General features: G+C 37.3%; 1 protein-coding gene across 16 annotated transcripts in view; it reads right to left on the bottom strand.

The window, feature by feature from the left end:
- The window catches only part of TENM2 (teneurin transmembrane protein 2), a 1,510,370-nt gene that overhangs the window by 869,359 nt on the left and 625,571 nt on the right, over window positions 1–15,440 (bottom strand). For all 16 annotated transcript variants that reach the window (XM_074551980.1, XM_074551988.1, XM_074551987.1 and 13 more), the window contains one exon: window positions 2,849–2,903. The gene's annotated coding sequence lies outside the window, so the exon portion shown is untranslated. The remainder of the gene's footprint in view (window positions 1–2,848; window positions 2,904–15,440) is intronic.

Here is a 15,440-nt window from a genome sequence, read left to right as displayed (position 1 = left end):
TTGCAAACTAATTATTAAAATTAAAAAATTGTAGAGTATTAATAGATTCATTTTGCCGTTGCCTATACTGAAAAAGAATTTCAACACAATAAGAACTGTTTACAAAGTAAGATTTATATTTAAAAGTGATAGTATTATTTTTTCTTCTTTTAATTTTAAGTGAAGTCTTTGACTACTCCTTTAGACTACAGTTACTTTTAAGGCGGGTAGTTGCTAGAAACTAATAATTCCCAGAATGTTTCGTTTTTAGGTTTCTACTTTTCATGAAATGAAATGATGGCAAGTATTTTGTAATATACATGTATATACATTTCTTCTTCCCATGTTAATCTTTGATTCATGGATCAACAGAAGAGTTACTTAATGAAAAAACTATTTTAAATAAGAGCTGTCACAAACCTGTTTGACTCATATTTAACCTTATTTATGCCTGACATAGATAATGTCAGGGCTTGATTTTCCAGCAGTCCTAATAATCTTAAAGATAACTCTGAAATTTACTTGCTATCTTTTCTGTGATGACCTTGAATGACTTAAATGTTTCTGCACATTTTCTGGATTACAAACTTTTCCCTGCTAGGCACCAATGTGTAGTTTGTAATCATTGCCTTGTGCATTTTTAGGTACACTCTTCTTGAAGCTTTGTGCTGCTATAGATTTCTTCACACAAAGCATTTGTAATAACATCACAAAGACAACACTAAATCTCCTTTTATGTATTAAAACATAAGTATCAGACATGCAAATGTACTTAAACATAAATATGAGACATACAAATCTATTTAAAAATAAATATCAGGCATGCAAATGTCCAAAGTGCAAGTAAAATTCAAAGTGCTAATAAAATATCTGAACTGTACCTTTTTATTTCTGCTAACAAACAGTAAATGCAAGGATTCCTAGAAACCTCAAGCCACCTTTATGACACTGACTTACTTTAAGAAATGACTGATTGGGTGAAATTGCACCTAATGATATCTGCAGCACTTAGTGCCACTCACTAAAGGGAAATCACCATTTATAACCATACGTACTCCTGGTTAAAGATAAAACTAAAATTTTATCTTACAGGAAGCTGAATCACAGAAACTTGTGAACTAACATTTATACCATAATTTTAAATTTTTTTTAAGTCATGGATAAGTTCTCTGGATTTTGCTGCCTTCAGCATTTTCAGAAGCAGCTCCCCCGCAGGCTCAAAAAAGTACCCAAAAATGTACCTAAAGCTGCTGTTCCTGTGCTGCTCCCCCTGCATTAACAATTCCGACTGCAGAACTGCACAGCAGCATCACAATCACACCTGCTCCTGCAGGAAAAGGTTCTCATGCTTTCTAAAGGACAGGGCTGCCTTGGGAAGAGGTGGAGGAGCCATTTGGGGTTTTAGAGTTTTGTTTTCTTCCTCTGACTGGGTTACGGCACCCCTGAAATTGCCAGTGCAAGTAGGAATGAGGAATGCGGGGTCAGAGGTGAGGAAATCAAAGCTGCTGCTCTGACTGCAGCACAGACCCAGAATGGTCCAGGCTGACCTTGAAACTGCACCTTAAACCATCTTGGATAAGATATTCATACATTCCTTCCCATAGCCATTTGTGCAGCTTTTCCTTTTAATTAATTTCTGGATATGATAGATGGTGCTTTCAAGAGCTATCACGCTACCATATTAAATTTTAGAATCATTAGAAAAAGAAATTGGAAAAAAGAACAAAAATATGAACTTCAAAAGTTAGGCACAGAATAATAACCATAGGAAATAACAGTCTCACACACCTTAGAGTTTCAAACAAGCTGTTTTCCAAAGGTAAAGAAAGGTCATCATGTTGTGACCTCAACAGTTATTTATCTGTTTCCTCACATTTCAGAAGTTTATGTTCTAACCATCAGAGTGTAAAGCGTCCCATTAATTTACTTTTTTCTTATTAGCAAATACTACATATTTTGTACAAACGGCAATCTATCAAACACTAGGGTGCACCCATTTCACCTTGTAACACTGAGGGTCAAAAAGCTGCTTCTGGATGATTGGAGAATAACTTTTTAAAGCTTATTCTGCCTACCTGAAGTAGGGATTTCAAGCCAAATCTGTCATATCTCAACATTCCCAGAATATTCTGCACTAGAACTGCTTCTTCCATCTGTTGTGGGAATTCAGAGGGGCTGCATCTGCTCTGCTTTGTCCAAAACACTTCACTTGGAACAGAAATGAGCAGCACTCCTCCAGTCTGTGTGCTGACTGCAGGGCAATTAGGCAGCACCTAAAGGGAGGTGCAAGAGGCAGGGATTTGCCTGGCAGCCTGGAGGCCCTCTCTCAATCCTGTTACTGGGAAATGCTCTCAATGGGTGACATTTGCGAACAAGAAGCTACTGGATCTCTTGGCTGGCAAGGATGCTTTTTATGCCAGGGAACATTGATAGTCTCATCCAATAAATTTAAATTGAAAGTGCCCTTAAATTTCATTATTTTATTTTTATTTTTTTAAATTAGGTTTCACCCAATAGTTTGGAAAAAATCAATAGTGCTACATCTTTATATTTGTTGATTCCCTCCTAAACCCATGTGTCAGGTTGTTATTCCTGAGTGCAAGTGCTTCCTTCTGCAAAGACTGAAACTCATAATCCATTTTGCATCTAAACCCAATCTCCACACAGAGGAAAAAAAAAAATACCCCAACAAAACACACCAAGAATCCTCATGTCTGTATGGGCACTGAGGCATTCCAGAGGCTTGGTGCTAAGCAGCTCAAATAACTTTTGTGGAACTGTTTAGACCATCAAGCCAAGGAAGTATAGCCATTCCAAACATGTTTTCCTTCTGTACTCTGGATTGAAAAGTAAATGTCCTCCTACTTACCAGTGTCTCCATCTGCTCTTTTCAAGACTGGTGACTATTCACTCATTCAGTAACCCTAAAAAGAAGAAAGCAGGAATGCTTATTTTAGGTGCCACTATCAGGTTTAAGTTGATAGATCCCAAATTCAGCATTTTCCACAAGCATTTAAATATGACATAGTAAAAAAGAAAAAGTTGAACAATACTCTGCAACTTCATAAGAGTTTTCCCAAAATCAAGATCTTTGCAATAGATCTCAACATTTCTATGGGAGACAATATCTGTTTCCGCCATCCTCTTCATTGTCTTTTCAGTCCCTAAAGCATGGATTGACCTGAATGCCTTTTCCTATGGTGCCAAAAGTTAATTTCAAGGTTAAATTAGGAAAAAAAGATACTCAGACTATATTCAACAATGGAAAAAAATATATGTACACAGCTTTGTAAAACAGTCCGAAACACTTCGCTTGCACCAAAATCCTAAATATATAAATACATTGCCTTATTTACTTGTTTTGTAAGTCATTAATTTTTAAAAAATATTTTCCTTCATCGTAAAATTTTGTGGCAGATTTAAACCTAAGTTTATTAACAGAAGCAGCATAAGGAGCTTAATCTAGCCTGGACTCAGCCTGTGCTGAGAGTGTCTCTTCTAGCTATTGTGAGAGAACATTTTGGGTGAATTGTGGGTGATCTCAGTGATCCCCACAAATGGAAAGCTGTCAGGAACTTTTTTCAGTACAACAAGGAGTTGACAAAACCACTTTTATTCCCTACAAAAATGTAAAATAGCAATAACAAAGACCAGCACTTGAAGAGTAACATGAATTTGTACACAATACTGTGTTCAGAGGCAATTAAGAGTTTCATTTACAGCAGCTTGTTACCAAAGTAGTGCCAGCAGTGTTTATTAATTAAAGGTGTTTTTTCATCCTTAGCTCCTTTGTGAAGAAAGTGAGAATTAGTCTACTGTTTCTGGGGAATTACAGTTTTCTAATCATTTAAAAAATGAGGGTGACTAGTTCTGCCACCTATTTGCCCTGCAAACATTCTCCCTCTTATACATGCCAGGAATTATGACAGCTCTGTTTCACGCTGCCTATACATTACTTTAAATATTGCTGCTGTACAGAATCAAAATGATTTTGTCCATCAACCACAATCTGTGCTGGCGTTCTTTTAAAAAAGCTCTGCTCTTGGCTTTCAGAAGAACATGTTGTTTCATTCCCCTAAAGAAGCTCAGAACATCAAGGAAAAAAACATCAAGTGATAGTGGGTTCAAACATATTTCTAATCTTTACAACCCTTCAGTACTTACATTAAAAAAGTGAGGCATAATTTATTTCTGATGAAACAGAGTTGCTCAGCTTTCTGCTAATAGGATCCTCAGGGCAAAAGGGATAGGGAAAGTAGAGAGCTTCATTTTACTGTTTTTTTTTCTAGTCTGGAAACAATAAATTAATAAAAGTGTTTACTCTGATTATCGTTGATTTAGGATAAATTGTTCTCATTTAGCAAATGGGGAAATGAAATTCAGTGCCCAAGGGACAGAGAATGTAAATCTGTGCCAAAGGCTACAACTGAAGACACATTTACAGATCCATTCTGAGTTCCTGGATTAATTCCAGCCATTGCTGATAGTAGGGAGGCTGATATTCCAGTACCATTTACCAGTTTAATGATGCAAGTTGCCACTCCTTACTCCTCCTCTCTCTTTTCTTCCCCTTCTGCTCTCCTGTCCCTCATAAAACTTATCTGCTTTTTTATTAATCCTTGAAGGGCCACTAGCTTTCAGGCTTTTGGAAAAGCCAGTACAATTCTTTCTCAGAGGTACACACCTATGGTTTAATACTTTTAATTCATCCAAAATTATTCTTCTGCCAGCCAACCCTTGTTCAATGTAGGAATTGAGCAGGAAAAAGTCAAAACCTTGAAATATCATAATGTACTACTAAAAAAGAAGGAATTCTCAGGAAAAGCATCATGAAAGCAACAGAAACACCATTATTAATCCAACAAGACATCTTGGACAACATGTACAGTTAAAGGTATTTTCATTTCCTTCAAGTGCTGTGGTATCATCATACTTCCCATACTTGGCAACAAGGAAAGAGGGCACATAACACAGTACTGGAGGTGATGACAGCAAAAGCTTCAGGCTAGTGCTGCATTTCCTGCTATGGAAAGTATCACTGTTTATTACCACTCATTAAATTTTAATTTGATAGAGCATCTTTAAAAGGTCATTTAAAACATGAGAGTATTATAGCTGATATTACTGACTAGTTAGAACTTTGAGAACACAAATCCTTGGTCTTGTTGCTTTCAATTATTAAAGATAAGGCATAAATCTGATAAATTCAGCTCTTTTTAATAAAAAGGAGTTTATTATTTTGCTATGTATCTAGCCCAATCATTGGCCTTGAGTTCTCTGATAAATATTTTGGTCTTGAAAATGGCATTCTATTACTACATTGATGTATTCATTCCCTCATATTGCATATATTTTACCATATAAAATATGCAATACTTTACCATATTCTAAGATGGCATATCCCTTAATGTTTTAGTTACTTATCACATTTGCTGCTTTTAACGTTTACACACCGTGCATGGAAGCAACAATATCTGCAGATATCAAACCAAAGATTAATTGACAAAACAAAAACTGCATACCTAGAGTAGCACCCAAAGTATTCAGCAGGCATATCCCAATAGCATATTCATTATTTCCATTGTAATATTCAGAGCAATTTGATGCTGCTTAAAAATCCACTCCAACAAATCTTGGTGCCAAAACGGGTTTAGCACAAGTGTGCAGGCTACCACTGCTTCCTTCACAAGTTGTCAGTGGAAATTAGAGGTACAGTTGATCCATTTCGTTTAAGAAAACTTAATTAAAAGTGCATAGATGGTCAGTTTTAACCCTTAAAACCATGACTTTAAACCTAAAACTCAATTTCTGTATTACTGGTTTAAAGACACCTTTGTGACCTCTTCTGGCAGTTTCTCCTCATTGGCACAAAGACTGTGCTAACTTTGAATGCTATCAATGGCTTTTGGTGTCCTTGATTCGGGGTTTCAAATGATCCAATAATGGCACAGGGATGAGCTTGATGCACTTTTGAATGGCTCTGTTTGTACTCATAGCACTGCTCTTTTGAAGGACTTTTGTTTTCAAACTTGGATGTAACAGAATTATGCATTTACTGGCTGCTCCTCACCCAAATCAGTACTTGTGACTGTGCTGCTGGACTGGAGAGTGGCAGCCAGGAAACACTTGGTTTTCACAGTGGGAGAAAGGAAAAAAGCCAGAGCAAGCAAGACATAGCAGTGTCAAAGACCATCCCCAAAGATCTGTAGAACCTAGCCTGTGCCTCCTATTTCTTGTCCCCTTGGTTGCACACACTGCAACAGCAATGTTCTTTTAAATACTTAAAGTTCTTTAATTTCTGGATGAATTTGGAAATATACAAATAAACATTTACTCTTTAGAGTCTTACTGGTACTAGATCCATCAGGTAGATTGAAGATCCCTTTCTAAAACTGAGTAAATGGCTTAAGATGTGACTTCATCTCTTTCTTAGCCTTACCATAATTTACATTTCAGAAGGAAACAGTAATATTACAAAGATGAAAAGAAAAATAAATAAAACTGCAAAGAGACAAGCCTTAGTATCAAATGAAGACTTCTTTCTAGGATATTTAAGTCAGACATTTGCAAACAAATAAATAATAAATCAACACCATACATGGAAAACTAAAGAATATAAGGATTGCAAGGTGTGGATTTCATCTTCTCTTGACTATTATGAATATATGTACAGAACACTGTTTAAACACATCTTGAAGCAGAGAGATCTGTAACAGATGTGTGTTCCCAACGACCGGTCTCAGAAAGACCTGCCTTCCTCTCACCCCCATCCATCCTTTATTTTCAAGCTTTCCCAAAGTTTTAGACACATCTACATCACTCACTGTTGAGCTTTAAGCAGGACCCCAGAGTTTCAAGTCTTGTACAGGTCTAAATCCAGCAGAAAAAAAGGATTAATCTATCCAAGACCTCTTGGGATATCAATCCAATAGTTTCCTTCAACATGGACTCAGTCAGAGCCCACACAAGTGTGGGTTTTTAACCACACAAGCCCAGTGTTTTAACAGTCAACTCTTCATTCTTTTTAATGCACAAAATTAAAGCCTAGTTGCAGCTGGCACACAGACACAGGGCCCCTGATGCTTTGACTAAATATTTTGTTTAGACTGACCAGATCAAATTCCACAAGTCAACTTGCACTCAGAGAATGAACTAATAGATGATAATGAACACCTTCACTCCTTGGTTAGAAAGGTTTTCCAGGCTGCTAGATATAATGCAAGATTCAGTGAGATGTGTGATTTCACTTCTGCTCCTTGGACTGCTTCTATATTTGAACTGAAATTACAATGGACTTGTTCTGAAGGGAATGCTTGAATCAGGCACATCAAATACAGCCACCTGCTACTATTAAATAGCATTTGTAGTTTGCCCACTGTGATATCATCTTGTAAGTAAAGTTCAAAACCTATGAGAAAACCTGCTCTAATAAGAAATCCATTTCAACAGAAACACCAGGTTACATTAAAAAAAAGAATTGGTTTCTTAATACCTTTTTAAGTAGCTTTGGCTAAACTGCAGGGAAACATCCACCTACCTTTAGTTATCCAACTGTACCAGAAAAAAGAAAACTTTAAAAATCACAATCATTTTCCAGGATACTTGATAGAATTTTGTCATTCCAGTAACAAGCAACAGCCTTCATGTAATCCATCACCAGAATCATGAATGACTCCTAAAATTTATAGCAGAAACAGATGTAAACCTTAATTCTAGAAACAACTGAGAATCAACACTTTCCCTGAAGCATTCTGACTTTCAGTCTGTCATTCTAAACAAAAATGAGGAGTCTAACTCAGAGAATCAGATGTTCTTGAATTTGCTCCAGAGTGAGATCTTTATCTGCACAGTGCCATCAGCACATTCCCACAGCAGAATGATCAGTGCATTTGACTCTAAACCCATGGCCTCTATAAGGCCTCCAAAGTTCTTTAATGGCACTTGCTTTCTGCTGGTAATAATTCCTTGACAGGATCAGCTTCATGGTAAGATGTGCAAAGCCTCAAAAGGTTCTGAAAAAACAATTTCCACAATAGCCTCTCAACTCAAGAAGGAAGTGGCAAAGCTGCCTGCAAACTGAAATTCCTGGAGTTTTTGTTCACATCATTTTCTGATGACCTTACCTATTATTTTTGTAACATCTTTTACATATGTATTTTAAAAGGACTTTTTTAAACAAGGGCAGCTGGTTATGGAGAGCACAGGAATAGGAAGCAATAACATATCAGGAAGGAAAATGTCCTTTCAAATGCAGTTTGCAAACTCAACCTTGTTTGCTGTATACTGCCTATTTTTTAAATAATGCACAAATCATCTCCAGTACCATGGAAATAATCAACACAGAATCAAAACCTGGAGCTTCTACTAGAGCACAAATCAAAAGCTGTTGGAATCCAACAGCTGGAGCCTGTCTCATTATTTCACTGCACTTTGATGTGCTTTTCAGCCAAGTATCTCAGAGATTTACTTACAGATATGTCTATCTACAAATTCTACATTGCTTACACATTATAGTTTCCAACAGAGATAAATACACTGAGTTCTCATTTAAAAAAAAAAAAAGTTGTATATTAAGCTCAAAATCCTGTAAATAGAGGAATTGAAAATCAGCTGCATCTAATAAAAGAATCAAGTTTGTTATTGACTTTGAGCCGGTAGTTTCCATTAGATTATCCATCATACTTTTATTATGTGATCAACTGCCTAATTAATTTCATACTCATGCATTTAGGCAGAAAGCTGTATGTTTCAATGGGCTTTGCTATAATCCTGCACCTGCGGCCTCAGAGATTTAGACAGCTCTCTATCATAAGTTTATACTGTGCCTATAATCATGTCAGCTGGAGTATGCTTCCAACTATCCAGGCTGTTGAAATATAACAGTGTTTAATTTCTGAGGCACTAGAAAATTTGCATCTGTGGTTATGTATCTTTGGACTTTAATCAGATGAAAGTCATTGAGAGATATTAAGAGAGTTAGATACAATATTTTGCTCAGACAGTTTCAGTGGATGTATCAGACACTGTTTTGATTTTCTTTTCTTATCTAGTAATATGAACAGATGCAATCTATGCTATTGTATAATGAATGTTGATTGCCAACAGTATTTGATTTTGCAACCATTCTGTAGTGATAATTAAAGATAACTTGATATCCTATACAGTGATAGTTAAAGATTGCTTTGTATGCATTACTGCATAAATAAATGCCACAGAGAGAATGAACAACTCTCTACAACTTTTTTATCTGGAATATATTTCAGGGCAAAAAAAGGTCACAAGTCTTAATAACACAGTAATCTTCATTGCAAAATTTCATTTATCCTTTATTTTCTTCTGGCTTATGAAATTTACACAAAGCAAAGTTTTAGTAATTTAGGATTCATTAGCCGTACCTTCCCCAAAAAGGACAAGAAATGCAGTCAGATGGAAGCCATGCTATCACCCACTGATCACACCAGGCCTGCTGGATCACTGAGATTACAGTGAGCTTCTGATAGGGCCCACATGTAGTGGAGATTTAGATGCTTATTGCATCATTTGGAAACCTGAGGAAGCAAACATTTAAATGTACTGTTTTTCACTAATCAAGTTCGCCAAAATTCAAGTACTCATACCATTATAATTTTGGCCAAAACAACATGGACTTGATGTTCAAACTAAACAATATAAAAAATGTGATACAGGAGCCAAGTTGGACTTGTCCTTTTCACATCAGCAGTTCAAGGAAAGCATAGATAGCCCCAGCCCAAGAGAGTAGTAATTGTATTTTGTTTTATTTTATTTTCAGATTAGGTATAATGACATTATGGTTTTTCAGGTAGTGGAAGAAATCCCCCCCCCAGCCCTGCAACCACTGCTCTGCTCACATCTAGCATGTTCACTGGTTAGAGCATGTGTGAGGTGACACAGAAGCACATCTTTATTCACTCAGGTGTGCACAGCACTGACATTCATCCTCTGCACTCCCTGTGTGCCCAGGAAAGCAGAGAAGCAGAAACACCTTCCTTTGCACTGCCACAGCCCAGCCCTTTGCTGACTATTTTGGAACAATGCAAGTCTGTATGAAAGCAGTGTTTGACTGCCATGGGTGCTCTATCCAGCACTAAGTAACTGATGTGCATTTCCAGCGTCAATATTGCATGATGATTTTTATCTCTGGAGTTTTATGTTTCACTTTTAATCATAATTCAACAGAAAAGACAGCAAGCTCCTTAGTTCACTGGTCAATATAGTTAGCAGGTGAACTCCTTATAAATGACAGATGTGCTTTCCCTGCAGCAGCTCTTCCTGGCTTAGAAAGGATGTGTCAGGTGTTGAAACTTGCCAATTAAATGATCTTCATTCTTGATGTGAGCTGTAGTTATTGAGTACAGTGTGAGCTGAAATCTCCCTCCTCTCCTGCTCAGACTAACACCTATACATTCCCTTCTGGATCACTGATAATTTGAAGCTGATAATTATTTCTGGTTTTTGCTAAGAAACTGAAGGATCCCTGTGCCTCTGATGTATTTCCAGTGTGTCTTTGTGTTTGTCAGAAAGCTATCAGCTCCCTGCCATCTAAGAAAGCATTTCTGCTGACATTTTCCTTACGACTTTTCATTCCAATTTATAAAATCACCTGTTGAGGAATTTTTATGATACCACCTACTTCCCATAGAGGCTACCACCTAAGCCTTGATTAGCTCACAGGAGATCAAACTCCCTAACAAGTTACTGTCAGTTGCAGTTTTTAAGACTAGAACTAGGTCAGGTTTATTACCTACATCAATTCTTTCATGTAGCACAGCTAAGACAAAAAAAGGATTTTAGAAGAAAAAAAAAATAAAGGAAAACAGGCCTGAAAGTCAAACCAACAGATATAGAAATGCTTCTCATCTCAGAAGAGAAATGCCACAAATGATTTTTAAATTACCAAACCCCCGAGGCTGAAGCCATACAGTCTCCAGCTCTGACTAAGAGACCTTACAATAGTGCAGGAGGTTTTGTTACAAACATAGCATATGAGCAGAGTCATTTGTAATATGGAATCCCTCAGATATTCATTCAGCAAAGGCTGTGGAAATGATTTTTGTTCTGATGAGGATAGAAATAGATTTACACAATATTGATCTTCTCCAAGTCTTGGGATTGCTCTGTGTAGTTCTGGAAGAGCTACACTACAATAGAAGTAATAGTCAAAGCTTAATAAAAAGCTGGTTTGTATCATATTTAATTACATTTTCTTTCTCTTAACACCTCATGATAACCCATCTCTCCATGGAATCCCAGATACCTTTCTACAACTAACATCCATTTAGTGTTAAACCTTTATTTTGATGTTTTGGTGTTTCAGGTTCTGATTCAAGAAATTCAAACAAACTGAGGGATCACAGTACCTGTTAAAAAATCTAGGGCTTGTGATTAAGTTCCAAGGGTTTTTTGTATTTTTTATTTGTACTGACCTAAGCTAGCTGGCCTATATTTGACCACTATATCCATGGCTAGGCATAGAAGCAATCAAACACAGAGAACCATACTTACTTTTTTTGTTTGTTTTAAATTGTGTTTCTTTTAGTGGCAGCATCCGTGGTGCTCACATTTTCAGGCCATCAACTACTCAGTGCTTAAGCAGAGAGCAACTGACAGCAGATAGAATAAACCTGCTTTTCCAAAGCACTGACAAAATTATAGCTACAGCATTCGTGGTTGTAAGGGAGAATTCTAACAAACCAAACAGATACAAAGTCTAAAGGAGTTAATAAGCAAAGTTAAAGCTCTTAGGTAATCAGAAATTCCTATTGTGCTGGTGTAATAATCATTATTAATCCTCTTGCTTGAGCCCACTGAGTTTGGGGATAAGCCATGGAACTAGATTCAAATGGCTTTAAGATATACTGTGGAAGAACAGCCATCCCAGGAGACAACATGACTTAAACACATTTTTGGGTCATGTCTCCTCTCCTGTACACTCCTTATTCCTGCCAGTACTAATTAATGTACAAGATCAGACAAACATTGCCAGCAAGTGTGTGACAAGCAGCCTAAATGAGAAGCTTTCCTAACAGGAATGAAACACAAGGGAAGTGGGATGAGGTGCAGACAAAACACCATTGTACTGATTTTGCCATCTCTATCATGTCAAGTAAAAAAGCTATAAAAAGCAAGGAAGAGCCTTGTGGGTCAGGAGGCTTAGCTCAAATACAGAATGTTCCTGCAAAGCCAGTTTAAAACACTCAAGGACTAAAGCTGTCCATCAGCTTCCAACTCCACACACGCCAACAAAACCAGATAAACAAAGCAATAGAAAAATTCTTCCCACAGGTCCTTTTCTTCAGCAGCTCCAGGCCTCCTATTGATCACCATCTCCTCCTCTTGTGAAACAGAGCAACACAAAAAGGAACAAAGCCCATCAGTGGCTTTACCTAGCAACATTTGAGAACAGAGTCTGACATCTTTCCTTTCTGAAATATATTCTTAAATAAGCTACCTGATCATGTTTCAACCCTTGCCAGCTTCTTCCATAAGTTCTTCATTTCAATAGGATGGGTAGCAACACATCTGATCTTCCAGTGAAACCTCTCTGAGGTTAATGAAGGGGAGTTCTCCTAACAATTCCATTCCCATGGTCAATTAGGACTGTATCTCACATGAATGAAGTTTTGGGATTAGCTGTGTGAGGATAGGAAGCTGTGGGGTGTAACCAGTGCATCCTGGACTGTTGTGGGAGAAACCAGGCCTAGCTGAAAGATACTGTGGTGATAAAGGGCTGGGAAAAAAAAAAAAAACAAACCAAGCAACCAAAAAACCCAACTAACCCAGGTAGACAGGAGCTCACCTACTTCTAAACACAGCACCCCAAGCTCTCACTTATTTTGTGTTAAGACAAGTTAGTTCCACTTTAACAAATGGAGCCAAAGTTCTTGCTTAAGAAAAAAATAAAAATCAATCAATACTCTTGAACATGGCAGGTCTAAAGACAAAAGCAGAAAGCAGATATTTAAAGAATAAAACCAATCCTCCCCAAAGGAGAATTTATTTTAAAAAGTAAATAAATATGACCATCCTGCTCCTATTCTAAAGGGGAAAAAAAAAACTATAAAAATCTTTAAAAGTTCAAAGAAGTTTCTGAACCTACAGATCCTTTGCCCTCAGAATCCCTGTTAGGTTGATGTATCTCTACTATTACACTTTATACACACTGCATCTGTACTCACAGGGATGCACTGTTGCACACACACAGCTCCCAAAGCTCTCCAGCTCCTGTTTTTCACTGAAACGTTGGGATCCAGCCTTGCATGAGCCTGCAGCACTCCAGATGGGTCACAGAGCCTTGCCAGCAGCCCTGCTCAACATGGCAAGATAATTTTACAGTCTTCTGTTTAAACATTGTGCAGTGAATATGATTTCCGATTCAAAATAATAATGACATATGGCACATCTTTAATAGCACTGCCATTTTGGATGGAATGGAAGGATTTTTTTTTTCTTTTTAATTTGCTTTATTAAAACACAATATCTGCATCAGCTACTGAGAACAGACAGCCAAGAGTAACGAGGATGACCTATTCAACATGGAAATTTTGTGCAAAGGCCTTCTGTGCAAGTTGGCTAAATCACGTAACAGGCACAGGAGTTCAAAGGTCTGATGAAATGACAAAACATTAACAACTCAGTATCTCTTTAAATGTAAGAAGTGTGGTCCCAGGTTTGCCTGACTCCCTTTCTCCTTTTCTTTACTTCCTTTTATTTCTATCAGAATGCCTGACTGGGAATTAATCCTTGACAACATTTGAAACCATTAAAATAGTCAAGTTAATTTTCCTCCATCCTCCAAAATGTAGCTGTACTTTGGGAAGGTATCATGCATTTGATTTGTATTCCCTCTACACAAACTCAATTATTGCACAAGTCCTTTTATCATTTAAAGAAGGGAAAGAATTCAAGAGCTTGAAAGAGCTGTAACACAGCAGATCAACACACTGGCAGTGAGTGACAGTTTAAGACCCGCAATCCCACAGCTGAAATATGAAAATTATTTTTCAAATAGCATAACTGCATAACACAGAAATATCACTTCATTCCCACTCTGACAAGGAGTCCCTTCTCCAGTTGTACAACTTTGAACTTCATTCACACACTTGAAATTTGCTCAAGTTTCCTCTACTCCTACCATTAACCTCCTAGCATTCAAACTCTTTGCCTTTTCTTTGTCCAAGTGTTCTAAAATGGAAATTGTTCTTACGCAGCTTTACCTAAAAACAAGGACCAAAAAATCCCAAAACACCCTGAAAGTAGTAGATAAAGTAATCAGGAAGTTAATTCAAATTTAATTTAAAACAACCCAGAAAAAAACATTGGAAGACTCATCATCAGTGTTTAGGAAAAAAACCAAAATCCCAAAACTCACAATTATTTAATATAAGTTTTTCCTCTTTTTATTTGCCTGAATATTTGCATAATTCCTCTATGTCCCAGCTACAGGCCTTACATATCTGGGTGCAATTAAAGACAGGAATCATACCCCATGCTATGTTAACACCCAGCTGCATTTAGTGCATTTCCTTACAATTACATGGTATTTTCATTAAAAAAGAAGGGATATATGCAAGTGGTTTAAAGGGTCCTTCAACAGAATTTGTTAATGCTACATGGAAACTAATGGAAGTAATAGTCTTGTTTTTTTTTAATATTTCAGTTTTAAAAGAGAAATATAATCCTGTAGTTTAGATTATATGAGCATTAGGAAAAGCAAGGAGATGTTTTCTTTAAACAGATATCAAAAAATACAGTCCATATTGCTGTCCCTCTCATTATGAGGAAGAACCGTCACAATTTTCAGTCTGCCTTAAGCCAGTGTTAGAATCCACAACACAGGAAAGAAAAAGGAAAAAATGTTCAGCAATTCTCTCAGCCACTCTGAGCTGCACACTGCAAACAGCACACATCAATAAGCCTTGCTCAGGTGTGGATGAATGAAACCTTGCTCTCTTAAAAGCCTGAGACAGAACACCAGAGATTTGGAGCTCTCCCTCTTTCAAGCCCACTCCATCACCTTCCCCATTAGAGCCAGGAGATGGAGACCAGAGATGAGACAAAGCCCCCCATAGTCTGCAGCCTGCATGAACCTGTCTCTCCGGAGAGCCTTCCTTCCCTAATAAACCCTTCTTGGGTTTAAACTTCCTACTGGATCTGTGCATCTGACCTCCACACCTCCCTGAAAACATCTCTCCAAGATTCCACTTATCTTTTCAAATCTGTGGGCTCTCTCCTATCTTGATCCTTTCTCTCTCTCCGGCTCTGAACGGTTGTAGAAAAGCAGCTGCTCATAAATCCTCTGTTTTCTTTCCTGTCCAGCACTGCATCAGTAATCTTTAACAAAGCAGCTTATGGAACAGCATCCACAAACTGTGGAACAATTTTCAATTCCTGCACAGTGCTATGAATGGTCTTAAAAATAAAAAGAGATGGGGACCTATGAA

Source organism: Zonotrichia albicollis, chromosome 15 (assembly GCF_047830755.1).
Source record: "Zonotrichia albicollis isolate bZonAlb1 chromosome 15, bZonAlb1.hap1, whole genome shotgun sequence".
Lineage (NCBI taxonomy): Eukaryota > Metazoa > Chordata > Aves > Passeriformes > Passerellidae > Zonotrichia > Zonotrichia albicollis.
Note: the sequence above shows the minus strand (reverse complement) of the source record. Positions and strands in the feature narration are given on the sequence as shown.